This window comes from Pteropus vampyrus, unplaced genomic scaffold (genome assembly GCF_000151845.1).
Source record: "Pteropus vampyrus isolate Shadow unplaced genomic scaffold, Pvam_2.0 Scaffold13, whole genome shotgun sequence".
Lineage (NCBI taxonomy): Eukaryota > Metazoa > Chordata > Mammalia > Chiroptera > Pteropodidae > Pteropus > Pteropus vampyrus.
The window spans coordinates 11,836,729-11,857,539 of record NW_011888794.1 but is presented as its reverse complement, the minus strand read 5'-3'; the positions used below and the strand labels follow the sequence as shown (position 1 = coordinate 11,857,539).

General features: G+C 36.0%; 1 non-coding gene across 1 annotated transcript; it reads right to left on the bottom strand.

Moving 5' to 3' along the window:
* Positions 1-8,649: 8,649 nt before the first annotated feature.
* On the bottom strand, positions 8,650-8,768 carry LOC111733243. Its single transcript, XR_002777909.1, has one exon. It is a non-coding gene; the product is annotated as a 5S ribosomal RNA (ribosomal RNA).
* Between the last annotated feature and the right edge of the window lie 12,043 nt (positions 8,769-20,811).

The window sequence follows — 20,811 nt, the reverse complement described above, 5'->3', positions numbered from 1 at the left end:
TCATTTACTCTCTGCCTGTTCAAATGAGCATTCTTCCAAGAGCACCTTTAAGGAGTGTGTCTGCCCTGACTTTAAATCAAAAATTCTTTCTGGCCCAGTTTTATCTTGTGGAAAATCTTCACTGTAATGGAAATGTGAAAGGGCAGAAATGACCCATTTGGAGTAATAACGAAGCGCTTTTTAATAATAATGTTTAGTATTCTTTGTTGTAAATTCAGAACTTCATTGTTCTCATACTGTCCCCTCCAACATGTCCTGCTTTCTCAATATTCTGTTAGTTGCAAATAATTGTTTACATTGAGAGCCTGTGTCAAATTGAGCAACTTTCACCTTTGAAGTTAAAAATGGAAACATATAAGGAACAGTAATAAGCAGGAGTTATAATATGTGTTATTTAGCAGCCCTGAAAATTATTTGATTCACCATGTTTCCAAAACAAATCAGACGATAGCCATAATCGTTTACGGTCCACATTCCATGGCGTGTTAGCAATGATTACTAGAGTCCGAATACAAATTTGGACTTTGATTGGGAAAGTAGGTTTTAATTTTAGAAAACTATTTCTGGAAATAAATCAATTAATACTGTAAAATAGGAAGCATGCTGTATTAAAAAAAAACATATGTTTACTCTTACTCTCCGTTAATTGACTAGCATTGAGCAAATACATTTCATTTCAAATAATGAATAATTTATATACTAATTTTGTATCTTAAAGAAGTAAATAATTTTTGAAATTAAAGACACACTTATTATTTTCCCTTCTTTCATTCCTTCCACAGACATCGATTCAATGCCTACTATGAGCTCAGTATTAGAAATGTATGGACTCGTGCCCTGGATCTTATCAGAGACATAAACAGAAACGATGTTAAACACCAAACACCATCGTTAATAGCTTTCCTTATATCTTTTTCTTTCCTGGAGGTGAATTGAAGGTGGTTTGGATAATTCAGACATAAAAGTTAAATGTTCTACCTAGTAGAACAACAAGCGATAGTTTCCTACAAATATACCGTCTCGTCTTATTGTCCCCACGGTGCACATTGGCGCTCCTAGGTACTCTTCATCAAATCTATACTCTATTTCATTTAGTTGGATCACTAGGCAGTAAACTTGTTGACCTCATTGTCTTCTATATTGTCTGCCTCTCGGTAAATATTGGATAATAAGGAAAGAGTAAACCAAAACAACGTATGATGAGGTTCAGGAAGTTCGACCTCCGATATGGCACCTTGACATTCGAATATCTTCAGCTGAAGGGGCTGAGAAAAAGATGGAAGCGAAAAGGTCGCTCTGCCCTCCCCACTCCTGTCCCCACTCTGGGCCTTCTTCCCTGAAAGCAGGAAGTGAACCTCTATGTGAAAGGCACCCTCTCCATACCTGGCATGGAGAAAACAGCTTTATCAGCAGAGGAGGAATTTAGGGCCCAGAAGGCTGTATAAACAAACCTTGTTAGGCGAACCCTTGCCTTCGTAGTTACTTCTATACCATTTACTACCCAAGGCTTTTGTCTTGTCAGTTCTACACAAACGTATTATGTCTTTGTCTAAAAGGTATAATGCCTTCGTTTTCTTTTGATAGCTGGCCCCCACTGCGTACATGGAAAAATGCAATGAGATATGTATGCTTTTGTCTTGTTAATATCTCTTTGTCGGTTTAATTTTCACACTCAGCCAGCGACCCTAAGAGAGTCAAGGAAAACCTTTTTCTGCCCTGCACTGTTCTATAATCACTAAATGTAACCTTTTAATAAGATAACTCATACTTCTGAATTTTCTGGATCTAAGATCCAAATTAAGAGTACCAGACTCCCACAAGAACTGTTCTTTACTTGCAAAAGTATTAACAGCAACAACAACACTTAAAAAGGAAGCCTTCAGCCAAACTTTGTGGACTCAATAGATTAAATACAATCTGGAAAACACTTTTTTGCCTTCTTATTTAAACCAACCCTCTAAACCTCATAGGTTTGGCTTTCACTAATGTTTGTTGCTTTTCCTTGGTGACAAGCACAAGTACCTCTTCAGAAATCATTAAGTATGCTTTCAGAATGTATTAGGAAAATAACTATTTATTTACAGGTATTTCTGAGAGAGTGATTGAGCAGAGAAGGGAATAGAAGGAATTGGGCATCTCTTGCCAGAATATCTAACAGCTTGAACTTCATGAAAAAAAAATATATATATATGTAAAATATAAGTAAAAAAATAAGTAAATATATATACATATATACATATATATATATATATATATATGTATATATGTATATATATTTATAGTGGAAACAATCTTTTCCATCCTTAGACATCTGCCCCAGAAATGAACAAAAACTCCCTTAATTTAACCGAGAGAAGGTAGCTTAATTATGCAAATCAACAGGAGATTGACCCTGCCGTGGATTTTTAATAATAAACTAATTGCCCAATAAGGAAATCAAATTAGACTTTAGTGGCAAATTTCTGTTTGAGTGTGCTGGGAGTTACAGAATCAACTCTGTTATACAGTAATGGTCCTGGAGCTGATATTTAGTTTGCCAGATGACGGTACCAGTCTCTCTTTTGGCATGTGTTCTCTTAAGTACTGACTTTTAAAATTTCACTTAAGTCCACCTCAGCCCTTTTCTAACGATCTCTAAAATGAATCCCAGTTGTCTCGTCTGCTTGTTTACAAGACTACACAACAGTGACAATTGGTTAACCATGAAAGCCTAGTGAGGCTTTTTCCCTTAAGCATTAGTAAGTAAAATATTTTCTTCTGTAGTCAGAGTGACACACAGCAAAAGGGGTCATTTTCTTGGTGGGTTTTTATCATGGAAGAGCTACTTGGAACTTTGAATAACTTGCAGGGTACAAAGCTCTTTTCAGACATGTTTCTATAAAATATACATTTTTTCTCTTATTCTTTACTTCAAGAATCTTAGAGAACAGATCAAAATAATTTTAGATAGAAGAACATCTTGACTTCTTAATGACAAAAATATATTTTTTCTCTTCCTGTAAAATCAAGACAATAAGTGGAGAGAAAAACTTAAACCTAGATTTATAACTGGAGAAATTTCCAGACTTACTAAGAAAATATACTGAAGAGGGAGGAGAGAATTTTCTTTTACTAAATTGCTCCCACTTTACCATGACTCTTTTCTTTAAAAAATGGATCTTCCATCTTCGGACGTGGCTAAGCATCGGAAGTTAGCTGACTTTATAAATTTGTTATTATTCAACAAATATTTATTGGAGCTGACTATTAACAAAAAAAAAAAAAACACAACAGGTCCAGAAAGGAGTCACTTGTTCTAAGCCCACATCAGTAAACCAAGTCTCAGGTGCAGTTCAGCCTCTCTCAGGAATGTGACCTGTAACCAGTCAATCCGGAATTTCCTGATACATATTGGTGAGGTCATCTTCATGATAGAACTCTGACCTTCCCCCGAAGAAAGGTGACTTTGCTGGAAACAATCCCTTTCTTGTCAGAAAACTTCCTTTTCCGCTCCTTCCTGTCTATAAAAGCCTCCTGTTTGGCATAGTTCCTTGGAGGACCCCTCTCTCTGCTGGTTGAGGTGCTGCCTGATTCATGAATTATCGAATAAAGCCAATTAGATCTTCAGATCTACTCAGTTGAATTTTTTTTTTTAACACTTTTTAGTTGAAAGGCATAATATTAGGCAGAGGGGATCAGAATGGAGTTAGAGAAAGGAAACAAATAAGTTTGCTGAAGTCACAGAGGTTACGAGTTGGCAGAGGAGACATACTTCCATAGGGACTTAACTTTCTAAGCGAATTAGATAAAATTTCAGACCTGAAGATTTGTAGATATTTGCTAGATAAAGGGTATGAGGGAGACATTTCACTTTGAGGGAACGCCATATGTTAAAGCTCTGAGGCTGAAGCCAGCACTACACGCTGAAGAAACAGACGAGTCCTTTGTGGCTGGTATACACGGTGCAAGGATGAATAGCAAGATGTAAGGCTAACAGACCCTGGAGAAGTGAGATCGCACATGACCTTGGAATGCCAAAATGTGTCTTTAAGCATGGCTCGGTATGACTAAAATGTATTTCAATTTCAGAAAATATCTTTAAGTATTCATATTTGAAAGTAATTTTTGAATAAAAAATGATTACATTAATTGTTCTTATTTTCCAGAGCTACGCTTTTTTTTTTTTTCCCAGAATATTTGTTCAAAGCAAAGGCTAGGGGGTCCACTCAGCCTTCAAAGTCCATCATTTCCATAGTCTTTCTTTGACTTAGAATGTTATGAGAAGATACTTTACTTTCCCAGTGATTTCTTACTCAGTTTGCCCAGCTGGCACTGGGAGCTCTGCAAAGGCTGTGACTTTGGAGACAATGGAGTGAGGAGCAGAGTGGACTTTCTTTGAGGCTCAGTTACCTCATCCATAGGAGATGCACTAGAATACCTTCCTTTCAGAGTTATTGTGCAGTTTGATAGTAGTTTAGGTAATGGCCAGCACGTACGATTTCCAAACCCCGTTCCAGAAGCTATTCATGTAAGATGAACTTCTTTTACCCCTACTACAACACTATGAGGTAGGAGTTCCCCCATTTTACAGATAAGTACACAGACAGAGGGAGTCTACATGAATTGTTCCAGATTATACCGTTAGTAAAGAGCAGAGCTGAGATTAGAACTGTTTCACTGTCCTGCTTCTGGCACATAGTAAAATAATAATGATGTACCGTTTCTCATTCAAGATATCCAAAATCTATAAATTTAATTTGTGCACTTTTATTAAAGCTGATGTATTTCAAGTAAACAATCTATTTATTGGCCGATCAGATATTTTGATATATCACTTATGTCTTGTGGCAAATTAGCAAATAACATTAACTGCTAAATCTTTGAGTCGGTAGGGTGAGGTCAGAGCCTCAGTCTATTGTTTTTAATAGACGAGGCTGACAATAAAGGTGTGAGAATCAGGCCCCAAACTTCCCAGAGGATGTTGGAAATCAGATATGAAGATATGAAAAATATACCAGAGTTCTAGTAATTAGTTACTGTAAAAATCATTTTTATTAAATGGAAAAGACAGAGGAAGGAAAACCTTGAGATCTTGGGGTTGCCATGAGGATCAAGTGAATTAATTAAATCTGTAAATCACTTTAGGACAGTATCTGCAGTAAAGTGCGTGTTCAGTAATGTTAACTGTTACTGCTACCTTTTTTGTTACCGAATTTCATCTGTCTCTTTTTGTAAACAGGACCTTTAGTTATTGTGGTCACTGGAGTAATTATATTTTTTTTGCGTACTCTAATAATGTATGCGTGTGAAAAATCTAGAAACAGTAAATGAAATTTTGCTGTGAGAAAGTGGGGTTCCAAGATGCCCAATCAAAGACTTGCCATAGAAAACGGACAATTATGGCATGAGAGAGGCATGCCCTGTACGGGGTAGGAGACTCGCAGTTAAAGAGAAAAGGAAATGAGTAAAATGAGTCAACCTTGAGATTTCTATTTAAAAGGATTTTTAAAAGGCTTAAATCAAGAAGGGTAGTAAGGGAAAGGAGAAAATTGATGATAGCAAAATTTAGGAAGCTGGAAACAAAGTCGGTCTGCGTGGGTAAGTGGCTGTTGGAGGTGGCATAGGCAGCAGGGAAGATTTAGAAGCAAACAAGTTCACGCTGTAGAATGCCAGAAAGTGCAAGAATCAGAAGCACCAATTATTTTAGAAAGTAAGGGTACAGGGGGTTAAAACAGGACTATTTGAAAGTCTATCTCTGAAGTACTTGATGTGTTTCAATTTATTTAAACAGGATTTATACCCGTGTCTGCAAGTTTGGGGATGGATATAAAATTATAATTACATGCAACCATGAGAAAATCCCTTCAAGAAAAGCAAAAAAAAAAAAAAAGTTAAAGGTGTTAGTGAATACTAATATTGATATTATAAATACAGATACGAATATATGGAGAGAGAAATTATATGCATGTGTGAGGAGACAAAGAGGATAAAGTTCAATTCCTGTAGTAGGACATCAATCTAACACCTCGAATGAAAACAAAAGAAAAAGAGAGAGGGAGAGAAACAGCCCAGGAAGCCTGTTATTTAGACCCATAAAAGGAGATTCCAGAAGAAACAACCAAAGGAGCTAAAAGTCATTCCCCCTGGGGATCGTGGATCAGCTCAGGGACAGGAGGAGAGGGAACAGCTACATTTTATTTTAAGCCTAAGAGAACTATTTGACTGATCTAAAACCATATCTATTTATATCTTTGATAGATACAAAATTGCATTAAAAGAAAAAAGAGTATCCTTGTATATAGTAGGAATGGAAATTCTTACAACAAAGTCAAGTTAAAAGAGGTGTTGACAAGTACCCAAATTAAGGTAAAGTAAAGAATGGGGTGCATTGTAAATGGTGAAGTGCATTGAGGAATGCAGTCATATGTCAGGGGACAGGTGGGAGAAAAGTGGGGAAATAAGTTAAACATAAACATTTACCATACTTCTGCTTCTTTAATGCTTCGTGCTTAAAGGGGCTTTAACATACTCTTAGCTCTTGACAGCCTGCTGATACTGAGGATGCAATAAAGTCATCTAGTTCAATGAGTAGGCCCATATATCAAGTTAAATCTCTTGGCATGTTGAGTTGGTCACAGCTCATGCAGCTTCTATTTCCTGTAAAATTATGGCAGTGATACATGTAGATATATATTTAAACCGTGCCCAAGAGTAAACTTTCTGTTTTATAAGTCAGATAACTTATCATATAATCAGATAGTTGAAAGAGACATTAGAAGTTATCTGGTTCCACCCTTTGTTTGATTCTCGAATTCCCTGCACATTATTCCTAGTTAGTGAAGACTGTTTCCACATATCTTAAGTTTTCTCCTAATGACTGTATAAAGATTGATTATTAGATGATCAGTGTACGTGGAAAGATGAACCATGAGTACCGTCAGTAATCCAGAACATGCTTGTACATCACTGATTACAGTGGGATTCCGCACAGATATTTTGACATGGTAAGGTCTTCCTTGACTAGATATAATGTGAACTCAAGGAGTTCCCATGGATGTCTTCAGATAGATCCAGGGCTTGTGTTCAGCAAGCGGGAAGGGATGAGGGTCTTGGTCAAGGGTTCGTGGCCTCTCAGATATTCAAAAAGATGTACAAGATTCCATTTTTTAATTGCTAGAAATCAAACAGCTATTAGACAGGCCGAATGGAATTACAAGGGTGGTATAAATGGCTGACGAACATCTAGAAGTTCTTCTATCACAGTTCATCCCGACCTGAGAGTTAGGTAAAGGAAGACCCCCCACCTTTGCCTAACTGTGTGGCTGTGTTCACACACGGAGGTCATAACGGAGGTGGCAGAGGCGGATCCTCAAGAATAAAGAGGTTGATCGTCATTTTTAGTGAACATATTTTTTTAATTGTTATGCAAGTCACGCCTTCATCATCTTGTACCAAGGCCACATCCAGCCTGTATCCAGCCTCTCTGATCATGTTTTCCTTCTCTTCAATCAAACATCCATAGACCTTCCCCAAATATAAACTGATAGCATGAAAAAGGAATTTTTGCTTAATATGTTGCTTCCCCTCCCGAGTGACCTGACATCCACCATGTCTAACTTTTGCCTTGAGACATTAGATATGTACATGGTCTTTCATTTCTGCGTCTTCACATGTTTCAACTCTGTGTCTGAATCGACAAACTCTCTTACCTGCTTTGGAAACTTCTATCTGTGCTTTATGTCTTGACTAAAATATCACCTTTCTAGAAGCCAACTTGGAATAGCCCCATGCAAAAATAGATAATTCCTCCTTTATTATAATACTTATATTTTAACCACATATAAACTTTTTTTAGAGTGTGCTCCTGGGAGTACTAGAAATATCTAACAAGGGTGCTTTCTTTTAATCATGAGTTGTCCAAATCAAAAACTTTTAAGACCATAATTTTTCAAGATCTTTTTCAGTGTTTACCGTCGGCAATGCTTTATTCCATTTTTCTCACTACGTTTGAATTCTGGTAAGTTCTGTTTTATCTAAGGATAATAAATTTAGTGTTCCTGTCGACTGGAATGACCTTCAAGCTCTTTCATGTATTTCTTTACTAAAATGTCATCTTCGCAGTGGAAACGTCTCAGGTCACCCCCATTTAGAATTGTACCCCATTTTCCTCTTTCCTGGTTTTTCTTCTTTGTATCTCTCATCTCCAACAAACTATATATATTTTCCTTATTTTCTTTGTTGTTGGTCTACCCCTCCACTATTATGTTAGTTTCTAATGAAGATATATTTATCTGTTTTGTAAAGTGTGCCAAGAACAGTGCCTGACACACATAGTAAGCCCTTAGTTAAGTTAGCTTTTTATTGTACATACATAGGTTTATTGCAGTGCATTAAAAAAATGTGTGGTCTGCAGTTTCTACCTAAAATGTTTATTGAGATTTTGGAGCATCTGTGGTTCAAGATAGCATTATTTGTGTTGTGCATATCTCTTATGACAATATATAGAGAGATTTGTTTCATATTCAATTAAGAGAATCAAAAATTTTATTTGTTTTTTTAATTAAAAATTTTTTTAAAAATTTTTTTAGGAAAGGCAACCCTTGGTTGATCTCACAGGTTGCAAGGACCTTGTCAGCTTACAATCCCTTATTTTTTATTTTTTATTTTTTATGCCTACAGCACCTGGTCTTCCTGGGCGGTCTCCCATGCAAGTACTAACCAGGCCCGACCCTGCTTAGCTTCTGAGATCGGAGGGGATCAGGCTTGTTCAGGGTGGCATGACCGTAGACGAGAATCAAATATTTAATACAGAAGTTTAACTCACTCATATTATTGCCTCTAAACCTTTTAAAAATATATATGCCCTCATCTACCACATTGGGATTGTGTTAATTTATACAAGAGCTTCATATTCCATAAAAATTATCTTATTAAAATAAAATATTTATATTTCATGACTTCTACTATTATTTTTATAACATTAATGGTAAGTTATTTATAATCATCTCATAAAATTATTAGTCTCATTAATTTAATCGGTACCCATATTCACTTTAATCCTTGTTAATATGGGCACCTCATTATGGCATTCTTGATTTTGAGATGACTATTTTTGGCTATAGGCATGAGTAACTTTCTGAAGAATTTATAAAATTGGCACATTTTGAGTGGCTTAATTAAGAAAGTTTTCTGTTGACTTCAGAACTAAATGATAATAAGCTGGCTCCGTACAGCGTTTTGCGTTATAATATTTGACCTCAAATTCTATGGGCCCGAAATAATATGCAACTGTTAAAAAGAATGAAAAAAATATGTAGGGTCTAATATAGCAAAACCAACTGCTAACATAGGAAATTTATATATAGAAAGTACGAAGTAACACATACAGAATAATAGAAGTTGAGATGGTAATTTTAAAGTGCTTAGAACAGTGTTCGGTGTGTAGCAAATGCTATGTAAGCATGTATTAGTGTGTGTACTTTATTGTCTGTCTAGCTTATAGGTAGCTATGTACTGTGTTCAGTGGAGGATGCACAAGTAACTGCAAGTATTGATTACCTTCAGGTAAGGGACTAGGAGACGGGAGAGTGGAAGGAACTCGATCTTCATTTATCCTATAACGTACGGTGTGAATTTTTAACTTGTATACATATTATTTACACCTAAAATGTCTTTAAGAAATAAATGTAAAAAAATCAAGCTAATTCTAGAAATCGAGCTTCCTTCTTTAAAACTCAATAGTCCAGGTAATAGTTATGAGGAAAACTTTATCTTTGTACCTTTGTATGAATTTGACTTTTCTGCTTGTTTACCTGTATATGTTTTCCTTAATTTTGAAGTTTTTATAAGGCCATGTTCTACCTGACTTTTTTAAAACTTGGCTTTAATCATATTAAAATACTTTATCTTGTAAACTTGAATTTCTTCAGGTCACAGAAATTTTCTTCCATGTTTCCTATTGTATAATTGATCATTGCTTCTCTTCGATTTTCACATTTTTCCTTTGGGAGCACACGTGTTTTATGGAACACCAGCCTAAGTCCACCAGAACTGTCGCTTATTGTTTTTTCTCGAGGCGCTCACCTCCTTCTTCTTTTCTACCGTATTCTGGGTGGGATGTTGAGCTGTGTACCACTGAAGATGTACTTTACACTGCATATTTATGATATTTGAGTAAATACCATATTTTCTCTACTTATAAAAGAATAGTCTATCAAAACTAAGGCCAGATAGATGATATATAAAAAGTATTTACTCAAATATCATAAATATGCAGTACTCTCTGTTCTTCTAAGGTGTGTTCGCTACATCACATATTGAGATAAGTATCACTGTAACATCCTGTGTGCATTACTGTTTTTCTGAAATCTGTTTTTGGAAATGAGAAAGGGAACCCTTGAATGCTGTTAGTGGGTTATAAAACGGTGCAGCCACTGTGGAAAACAATATTGAGGTTCCTCAAAAAATCAAAAATAGAACTACGCTAAGACCCAGTGATCCCACTCCCGTGTGCACGTACAAAGGAATCGAAATCGGGATCTCGAAGAGATGTCTGCACTCCCATGTTAATCGCGGCGCTATTCATAGTAAACAAGATATGGAAACAACCTAAATGTCTATCCGTGGATAAATGTATAAGGAAAACGTGGTGTATACATACAGTGGAATATTAGTCAGCCTTAAAATTGAAGGCAATCCTACCATATGTGACAAAATGGATAAACTTGGAGGACATTATGAAAAGTAAAATAAGAGACAGTGACAGAAAAGGAACTATTGTATGATTCCACTTGTATGAGCTGTCTAAAATCATCTGACTCATAGAAGCAGAGAGTGGAATGATAATTGCCAGGGGGAGATGGGAAGTCGTGGCCAATGGTCTAACATTTCCATTTCATGGGATGAATAAACTGTAGACATCAGCCATGCAAACATAGCACCTATAATTAACCACGCTGCATTTTGAACTTGAAAAAATTGTTGAATGCTTTTATCACAAGAAAAAGGGAAACATGAGAAAACTTTTGGAAGTGGCGAACATGTTTATTACCTTGATCACGGTGATGGTTTCATGGTCGTATGCCTATGTCTAGACCCATCAAATTATATTCATTAAGCACAATTCAATAAGCACAATTTTTGTATGTCAATTATACCTCGATAAAGCTGCGAAAAAATGTGTAAATGTCATCAGAATGGAAAATATAAGAGAAATATGGAATGAATAAAATAACCTATTTTTGAAGTAAAATTTTAAATACTGAAGTGGCTTGCTAGAGATATAGAATAGCATGTATCAATTCATAAAAAAAGTTAATCAGGTTAGACCTGATTGTCATGTTTAAATACATACAGGAGAAATAATTAGGATGTCTGGGATTTCTTTCAAAATAATTTGAAGTACATGGAGCAGCTTGGGATGTAACTGGAAGATCTAAGATTAGAATAGCTGGGATAGTAGCTCGGGAAATAAATTTGGCCCTATTTATAGTTCGAGCTGAGTAAGTGATTGTTATATCGACTAGACTTTTCTATGTGACTAAAACACTACATCTTTAAAAGGGGGGAAACATAAATGGAGAAATGTAATTCAAATTACTGAGAAAATGGGATCGAGTTTTTAAATAAAAATGAAACAAATTATGTTTCTCTTTTAGTTAGGACCGGTTATATTGCATTAAAACCCACTAGACATCACAGATATTTTTTACCCTTTTCAGTATACTTGATGCATTCAAGGTACAAAGCTTCAAAGATTATTAAGTCACAAGACACACATCTACTGAGAATTCGTAATGTCAGAATAAACACTGGAAGATTTACGGGGAAGGTAGGAATAGAGTGGTTAGATGATGTAGGGATAATGGAGAAAATGTGATTATACTGGCTTTTTCAGAAGATAATTAGTTAACATGTCTCGAGCATTTATTCTGCAGGTGTGGTTCAAACCATGTTTCCTTCATGAGTCCATTTTATCCTCCCTGTATTCCGGCGAGGCGTGGATTACTGTTGTTTTGTGTATGAGGAGAGGAAGACCCAGCACGTTTCAATGACTGGCAAGTTCTAGATTCAAGCCAGCATTCTGGCTTCAGTGCTTTGTTCTGAAGCAGGATTTGGTCCTGCCTCTCTCGGGTCACTGCAGTGGAGAGATGTGGTCTGGATTTGTGGTTACATTGTCTTGGTCTCAGAGTCAGGGGTAAACGTACAGCGATATCAAAGATTTCATATACACTCTCCTTTATTTTTGTCTTTCTCTCTTCAAAACTTACACCTGTTTCCCAAATCTACCAAGGGAAAAAAAGTCGTTTTTACAGTGCTTACTGAAGGCCCATTGCTAAATGGAATTAAATCATTCACTTGGAGACATAGAACAGGTTTTTTGCCTCGTGGGAGTTTACAGTTTAAAATCATTGTAATAAAATATTAGCACTAAAAGAATGCACAAACATGCATTACCTTAGAGCGCTGAGTCAGCACCACAGGATCATGCATCCCACGCTAAGAATAAGATAGGTTAAAGAATGTCAAAGCCTATGAATTTACCAAGAACCACCTATGCGAGATTTAATGATTTCCTTTGTTAAGTGTTTTCAGAATTATAATAGGATTAAAAAATAATGTTTTAAGAAAAAATAAACAAAAACACTTTTTTTGGAAACCATTTGCGTATACAGTTTAGTGAAATTTAAGACTTACTCATCTAAAATGTGTTTCTTCTGCCTGGGACAGCTTCCTCCACCTCTAGTGAACTGCCTTCGAACTCTTACCCACTTTGAGCGTCTCAGCATAAACGTCACCTTCTCTGAGCTATTGCAGCTTTCCGTGTGTGCTTCCGCAGGCCACTGAGGCTCCTCCCATCGGAGCATTTACCGTAAGGTACTACAGCTGCTGCCTTTTTGCTTATTTCCCTTATTAGACTGTAATATCCTTGAAAGCAGAGGTTTTTGTCTTGCGCGCTATTTAGGTACACCATACGTATTTTTGAATTAATCTGCAATTTAAAAAAATCATATTAAATGCTGTGTACTACTATGGATTGAATCCTTTAACAGTGAAAGGGCATTAGTGAAAAAACTGAGTCTAGTTTACAGTAATGCGCCAGTGTTATTTTCTTACTTTTGACGAATGTAACAGTTATCTAAGATGTTAAGGTTAGGGAAGACTGCAGGACAAGTACATAGGAACTCTGAACTGAAATTATTCCAAAATAAAAAGTTTATTTAAAAATGATGGGGAATTATTATTATTATTATTATTATTACATTGTCAGATGATGTCCCCAAATTCCACAATTGAATGGTCCTGGGTCTCATTTGCTGTAGGTAGTAATGAAATATGTTGCTAATTTCTTGCCCCATCTCTGTTATTAAAAACCAGTCTTTCCCACGAAATCATTAAATCTTGTTGGTTTTGTCTAAAATATCTCTTGCTTTATGTCGTTCCCTTCTGGCCCCTTCACACTTTTGGGAGGTGTCCCCTTGCCTCTGCACTGCCACTGCTGAGCTTCTGTGAGCTCCTAGACCCCACTGAACTCTGGACAGAATTAAAAGAATGCGTGTTCCTCTTAATCCCTGCTGTTCTTTGTCACCTTGCCTTGAAAATGGTCTCCTCAGCTGTACCCTTTGCACTTTCTTCTCTCTAGAGTGTCAGATCTGGTCCTGTAGTCTAACTAGTAAACTCACAGTAAACTCATTCTGTTCTCCCGATTCAGTTTGGGATTCCCTTGTCCTTCCTTCAGCCAAAAAATAATAGACTGTAAGCCTTCAACACACCCGGAAACGGGCATGGGTTCTGCTTTACATGCTTAGCTGGGCCACTCTGCTATGACTTAACCTACGGTCTAAGGTTAATAGGGAAGTCTTATGGGATGCTAAATTTAGACTTAACTTTGACCTGGCCTTCAGATTGGACTCAGTCCACTTGGTCATCCTGACTGGGAAAACTAATGACTGGTGGCAGCCATGCAATACAGCGTCTGTCTGCTGTTCGCATTGTCAGAGGTGAAGAGAACTCCTGGTCCATTTTAGAAACTGTTCAAAAAGAAATTTTGTCTAAAAGATATTGTTTACAGTTACTCTACACATTTCAAGGGGTTCTTGAAAACCAGTGTCTTCTATCCCTGAAAATGAAGATCAATATAAGTAATTTTGGATGTATACTTGGAAAGCTTGAAATAGCTCTGAGGTGACTATGGGTCATTTTCTACTTTCATACGTTTAACTGTTCTTGTCACAATCCTGTCAGTTTCTGTTGCAAGCTGGGAGCCTTTCAGGCTCCTTGCCCCACAGACTTACATTGTCAGCTGAAGAGGGTGCAGCCTGGTAGAATCGTGGTTAATTTCCACAGTAAAGAATGATGCTAAATTTAGATATCGAAGTGGATGCAGCCAATGGACATAAGAATTCTCAAACGATGTCTCAGCATTCTAAGACTTAATAGTTCTCCTGGATTCATCCTCCTGTTCTTCATTCGTAGTTAATAATCACACTGATTTCTCTTATCAAAAGAATTTTCGTTTAAAGTAATGCCGGGGGATTTAATGAATATAATTTGTTCTTAATGCCTTTTCTAATTGCCCTCGTTTCTTTAATGTTTTATACTATGTTCCAAGAAATTAAAAGGTGGTTTTATTCCATTTTCATGTCATCTTTTTTTTTTTTAAGTTTTTCATGGCAAATATAAAGAGGATACAGGGCCTGAAAAATTTAGAGTAAATACAAACAGGAGGATTCCTCGGCTTACTAAGGAAAAGATGAGGATGTCTAAATTGGATCATGAATAAGAAATAGAAGCCTTATAGTATATCTACCTCACATAATGTTTGTACTCAATAAATATTAAATAATAGCATGCGCAAAAATGACAATTTAATGAGCCAAAATATTTGTGGAGCAGAAAAAAATTATCTCCAGTTATTTTGTACAATTTTGAATAAAAAAATATAATTTATTTACAGCGCAAGTATTTAAGACTTCGAATGAAATTAAGTAAAAAATAGATTTTTTCCCCTCCAAATTCAAAATAAAAACTAATGGAAACTGAATTAAATTAGACTTCTAAGTGGGTCACGATAAATCTATTTTTCTCGCAAAATTGTGCTCTCAGCGTGAAATTTCATTGACGCCCACAGCTTTGCTGTTATTTTTATTTCACATCATTCAACATTCTTGTTCATTAAAAATCCCCCTAAAATTTTGAGAGTTTTAACCAAAGACAGAGGCACTCTGGTTGCGTTTTCCTGTATCTCGGAATCATCTGAGGACTTGTTCGTTGTTTTTAATACAGATTTCCAGAGCCCTCACCTAATTTCTAAATTATAATCTCTGACATTGGGGCACAAGATTCTGTATTTTATTCACCAGATCTTCAAGGATTTCCGATTCACCAACTGACATGGGAAAATCATTACTCTTTGTTATTATAATTTTTTTAAAAAAAATATTCAATTAATGTAGTCCCATAGTTGGTAACAATGTAAAATCCAATAAGAAAAAAAAAAACAAACTTTATATATTTTTAAATTAATCTAGCTCTTCATTTCTATGTTGTTTTTAAAGAGGGTAGATATTTTCCTAGGCACCCAGTCTCAGAACCTAGGATAAGGCTCAGCTTTCCTCTCTATATTCAGGTAACCCCTTCTTACCACTAATTCTGTTATCCTACTGTTTTCTAAATGAATCATTTCCTTTCTGTTTTTCAGTACTGCTGCCCTAACTCAGGTAATCATTATGGGCTCACTTTAAATCCTTAGTTGATTTCCCAATGCACGTGAGAGAAATCTATATATCTCAGCTTGGTAAGAGAGTTAGTTCTTCGTAGTTTGGGCCCTGTGTATGTGTGCGTGTGCATGTGCGTGTGCATGTGCGTGTGTGCGTGCGTGTGTGTGTGTGTGTGTGGCCTTTGCATGAGTGTTAGCATAAGAGATATTCCTGAGAATAGGAATTACTTATGTTGGACCACACAAGGAGAGTAGGGTTTTCTCCTGGGCAGAGGAGTTAGAGCAAAGCACTTCCAGCTGGCGACACTTCATCACTTCCATGTCACCTTTCCATCCTGGATTGAATCTTGTCCAGGACGACGATAATTTTCACTACAAATTCTAACTAATAATTTTGAATATATGCAACAGCAGAGATCTTTCCAACTGTAGCATGGGTTAAATCTGGCAAGTACATTTCCAGAAATCTGCCAGATTCATCTGTGACCTCGTGGTTGGATACTGAAGTTTCTTCCTCTAGATTAAAATTTAGTCTTTTGGGAGTGTGGTAGTCTCCTCAGATATAACATGCAACTTTTAACTTATTTCCTAATTTCGACCACTAATATCCCTTGGTATTTATAAATAAGTATAGTGCTTATTTACTAATTATGTCAGTAATCAAATTTCCACATAGCATAATTGAAAATAATGTATGGTATAAATATTCCACATACAATAAGTTCTGTATGTAAGTCCCTAGACCAAGAGAACTTCAAGAAGAGAAAGGAAAAAGGAAAGAAGAGAAAAGAAGGAAGGAGGAAGGAAAAAGAAAGAAGAAAGAAAAAGAAAAGGAAAGAAGGCAAGGGAGGAAGGAAAGAAGGAAGGAAGGAATGATGGATGGATGGACGGATGGACTGTAGTGTCGTCTTAAAACCCTTCATTTTACATGATGGATCCAGGGATATAGCTGAGCCACGACTGTAATGTGTTCTCTTACCTTTCTAATGTTATCTTTTGCTTAAGGCAGGTTTTTTTCTCTCATGTCTTCCCTCTAAGTCTGTGGTCAGTGGGACTGCTTCCCCTATATTATTCTGGCCCTGTCAAGGGTGTATGCAGCTTTGTTTCCTATTACCAGCTCCGAGATATGAACACTAGTCCTTCTTATTTAATTATGATACTTTGGCTCACTTGTTTTAAGCTGCAAGAGGGCGCGTCCTTTCTCTGGCCATATACTTTTATTAAAACAATTTCAAATAAAAGTATACATACTTGGCTATGTTTTGCCTCCTTCTCCTACTTGATCTTTCACTGTCTTTCGTCATACCCTGCTTCTGTCCAGGATGTCCACCATCTCAATTTGCCCGGGAATACGGGATTTCCAGGGGCAATCCCCAGCAAACCAGGGGTTTTGGTCAGCCTGCTTCTGCCCTGTGTCCTCTCTCAGTGAGATTGCTGATATTTGATCAATGCTTGAAAAATAAGGTGGCTTTTCTTCACTAGCTTACTCCTTTCTTCCACTCTGTTTTTGAAACTTAGCTCAGGCAGAACCTCCAGGAACTTTTTTCTGAGCTCTCAAGTAACTTAGCATAAAATGTCCTTTCTGTGCACTCTGAAGGCATGGATTGATTGTGAGCATCCGTCTTCCTCTTCTAGACTGCGGGGGCCAGTATCCCCAAAACGTACTCAGGAGTTCAAGAAATACAGTTTGTGTGAATAAAGGAAAGAATTTCTGTCCGTGGAAGAAAAGTAATTCGTTGGCTTCCATACTCTCCAGCATTCAGTTAGTAGTAAGAGCTACCATGCGATGAGTAGATGGTGTGTCCCAGGCACTTTCAACGTGACCTTGGTTACTCTCTCCACATCCTATAATTATCCCAGAGGCAGAGACCTGCTTGTCCAAGGTCAGGGGCACATAAACATGTGTACACAGAGAAAGGTCTTGCCTTTTATTCCAAACCTTCGTGGATCAATTTGATTAGGAAATTAGAACTTTCCGGCTTTCAGAAAGCACATGCTTTATAGTGTGCAATGCCCAGTATAGCCTAGATGCACATCAGTAGATGAATGGTCACAGTAAATAGCTTACGGAAAGGCTCTAAATAACCTCATATCAATTCAGATTAGGTTTTGTCACCAAACGTATTTTTGAAAAGAAAATATTTTCTTATTTTTTAGATTTTTGGGGGATTTTAGATAAAAAGTCATGGACCTGAGGTATATATAGGATTTGCTTTCAGGCCTGCCTGATGGCAGAGCCCAGGGCCTCTGTGATATATTTCCTGCCAATTACTCTGCCCAGCTGTGATGTTCAGTAGATCTTTTGCTTCCCAAAAGTGTAACTCTCTTGGTCAGTGTGTTTCCTGAGAAAGGAGTTTCTACTTTCATATTACAGTGTTTTGCAAGCAGACTATAGTAAAAATCATTTTAAAATAATCAGTGCAGTTTCCTTATAAGTACTAAATGAAATGTAGTATAATATTTCTGATATTGGCTAGATGAACTCAAGTTTTTGGAATTTCAATATCTTCATCAATAATTATTTAATTGAAAACAGCTATGTATTTAATACTGTGCCAAGTAATAGAATTTGTATTCTATCACTAATGGTTTTTTTGTTTTTGTTTTTGTTTTTTTTTCATATTATTACACCGTATGTATCTACTAACATTAATTTTATCTTAAGAATGTTTTGAGGGTTTTATTGCATCCCTTGGGAAAAAATAGAACTCCCTGAAGTCCCAGTGAATAGGCTTCATAAATCCAAGAGTTGGCTATTATATTGTTTGACACCTGTGGATGATTTGTCATTTGAAAGTCCTAAAAATGAATATTTTGTTTAAATTGTGCTCATATTCTTCTTTTCTTCAACTGCTACAGAATTTGTCATTTCATCAATCATATTTATTAAGATTTTGTATCCTTAAAATATTCTATAGTTGATCTCACATTGCTTTAATTTCTATCCTGATTTTCTGGACCATTTTAGGGAAAAATTAATACATTTTGATTAAGTAGTCATTAGAATAAAATGAGAAAACAATTCTTGAGAGCACTAGGCAGGATTACTTTTAGAAAACTGGTTATTTCTCTTGTTTTTCATCTTTGTTCTTGCAGCTCAGTCCTTAGTGGATCTCCTTTTCTGTTTCTGGAAGAAATTATACTGTGGACAAAGGATATCAAAGTTGAAGTTTGTAATATTGTTTACCAATTCAGATTTTTCATAATAGGTGTTTACATGGCCTTTAGTTTATTTATTTACATATTAAACATGTTGGCTAAAAGTATCACATATTAGATCTTAGCTATGTGATATTTTTCATCTCAGCTAGAACATAAAAATGGCTCTTGGCTGCTCTTTCTTCTGGTTATATATATTTTTTTGTTGTTAACAATTCTATATATAATAGATATAAACTCACTTTTCACATGTGGGTAAAATATAAAAAATTCAATCAGCCATCCAGGTTTAAAATGTCCAGATGTTTGGCCTCTTGCAGAAAAGCAGCCTAATTAAATTTCCCTTTTTCACTGAAATGTTTGTCATTGTTTTGACAAAGTGTAGTAGAAAGAGCACTGTTTGTAGGATCAGGAGATTTAAAAATTCTCCTTAAATCATTTGCAATCTGCATGACTATAGGTCTATGAAATGATATGTGGAGGTATTTAGAGGATTATAGAGGGTTAATGGAGAGAAGAGCCAATACTTTAAGCATGTTCTTAAAAAAAAAGTCTTTTATCTCTTTGCCTCAATTATTGCATCTGTAAAATAGAGATAATAATGCCTAATTTAAAGATTCTTGTGAAAGATTTCGCTTACAATATATACAAAAGTACTCCACATGAGATACGTAATACATTCCCAGTCGCCACATGAGATACGTAATTCATTCCCAGTCGCCGCTTTTTGACCATGAACCTGAGTCCCTGTAGCTGCCACCTGCCCTGCACAGCACACATCTGTTTTTCTCCTTTCTTTAGTCCCTTCCCAGAGTTTATATGAGAAATAGCAAGCTCTTTGTAAAAATATTTAATAAAGGTATAAAAACCTGTCAACGTAGAACATGTTAAGCTATAACCTCCATATTTTCTTGTTTAAAGTCCTATTTAAAGTCCTATTGTTTAAAGTCCTATAGCTTAACATGTCCTACGTTAACCTGTCAACGTAGAACATGTTAAGCTATAACCTCCATATCTTCTTGTTTAAAGTCAACGTAGAACATGTTAAGCTATAACCTCCATATTTTCTTGTTTAAAGTCCTGTCTCTTTGTTTCCAAAATTTGATACATTTTTATATGTAGGCAGTAGGCTATTAGATTATATTATTTTAAGGATGCTAGATATGACCTTTTTAGTATAAGTATTTTTCATGACACTTACCCAGGTCTCAAGAAAACAAATCTAGGAGCTATTTGTTTAGCTATCATATAGCCTCCAAGTATTAAATGCAAATACTATCAGAGTTTTAATATTTTAGACTTTTATGAGATGATACTTGGCTATGTATCAGTTTAGAGTCCCTTAAGGATATTGATCTGTGATCAATTTAGGAAGCAGAGGAAAGGGCATCTAATGGGGAAATAGGAGGGTCCCAAGCATAAACTTGATTTTCTTCAGCTATGAAAGAATAACTAATTTTCTTATAGTATCCTTTCATTGGGTCTCCACTTGAAAATTTGCTTGGTAATTATTTAGTAGCTATTTTGAGGAAGTTTACTTTTAATCCATTTTCAGACAGTGATTCCACTAGGAAAAAAATATAGACAGGATTTCTCATCTGTGCTAAACCTATACAAATTTATATTTTAAAAAAATCAACCCAGTGTATGTGTTCTATCTACTGTTTATACGGATGACTTTTTTTTTTTTAAGCCTAGATACCCACTTAATAACAAACAAATTTATTTCAGGATGATATAGCTCTCATTCTGTCCTAATTCACAGATGGAAGTCATGAAATTTCTACTTGTTATACATAAAATAAGCTAATTCAGTGTAACTTTAATGACTATTCCGAGATTTGTGATCCTAATATTTTTCAGAATAGTCCAGGCATCCTCGGATCGCTGTCTTGGAGTCTGTGTGAAGTGCCGTGGGTTACAGTGCATGTGTACCAGTTTAGGAATCAGAAGAC